We start from the raw sequence: 1,265 nt of genomic DNA, 5'->3' as shown, positions 1-1,265 counted from the left end.
CCACACAGAAGCCGTCTTTGCTCTGCACCACGTGGGAGACACACCGGCGTCAGGCACACTGCCTTGCCTGCAGGTCCCAGGATGTTGGCTACCTCTCCGCGGGTCCGCCTGGTGCCTCAGGAATACTGAGCACACAACAGCACAAAGGCAGGGATGATTCCGTTGACAGACACCAGTGAGAAAGGACTGGAAACACCCCTCACCCACTCAGAACCCCATGGTTTCATGGAAATGACTCAGACCCAGTTGTGACTAAATTATTCTTGAAACCAAGATAGCGCAGGTGGCACACCTGGAAATGCGCCCAAGATTATAACTTAAAGTCACTGGTAGAAAATTGAGGGGTACCAAAAGAATTGCTTCTCTCAGCATGCAGGGCCAGGACTCAGGACCCCAGCATCCTGGCTGCTTATTTGGCACCCAGCCAGACCTAGTCCAAAGTGCAACAAGGCCCCAGCTGAGCCTTGAAGCATGGGGTGCAAGCAGCCGGAGCACCTTAGACCAGTTGTGACCCAGGGACACTAAGTTACCCACCCCAACCACACCTAACATTCGTGCTACTACGGTACGGATAGTATGGTATGGGGCTGTCAGGTAAGCAGGAGAGAAATATGGTCAGGAACCCAGACTGGAGTTTCAACTGTTTAAATTCATTTTGTGCACCATGCTTCCTAAATATGCAACATGGAGAAGCAAGCTGCTGTGTCTGGCCCGTTTAGTAAATTTAGGTACCTGGCTCATTTTATTAACTGGCTGGGTAGGGAAGCTAGACTTCAATGCCAGTTTAATAGAAGAAAAACTGCTCCCTGTGGTGTTCAGACATCAGTATTTTGCAACTCTTGTACCAGTTACAGCTAATCCAAGAACAGGATGAAAGTGGTGGGTAAACATCTTTTACAGTCTCAAAGGATCTTCCCCAATAGTTACCTACAAAGGGTAAGATGTAAAACTTCACAGGGGAACCCCTGGCACGTACTAGTCATCACCAACAACAGGATCGATGCAGCCTTTCTGAGGACATAGCATCACTTATGCTAAGCCTGTCAAAAATGCAAACCCGAATTGAACCCATTGAGCAAGCCAGGCAAACCCGATCTGGAGACCTTCTAAAAAAAACTGGCCGTCAGTCGTCTCAAAAGACGTTAGGATTAGAACAGAGGCTAGGACTGTGGGCAGAGAGACCTTGAAGCCCTCAGCATCAGAGGGTTAGCACCAACTGCAGTCTTGGGGCACACTTGGGCCTTGTTTTCCACAAAAACACTCCG

The sequence above is a fragment of the Mirounga angustirostris genome, unplaced genomic scaffold (genome assembly GCF_029215605.1).
Source record: "Mirounga angustirostris isolate CCGP_5_RB_7025 unplaced genomic scaffold, mMirAng1.0.hap1 SCAF_10, whole genome shotgun sequence".
NCBI lineage: Eukaryota > Metazoa > Chordata > Mammalia > Carnivora > Phocidae > Mirounga > Mirounga angustirostris.
The sequence above is the reverse complement of the archived record's forward strand: the minus strand, read 5'-3'. Positions refer to the sequence as shown.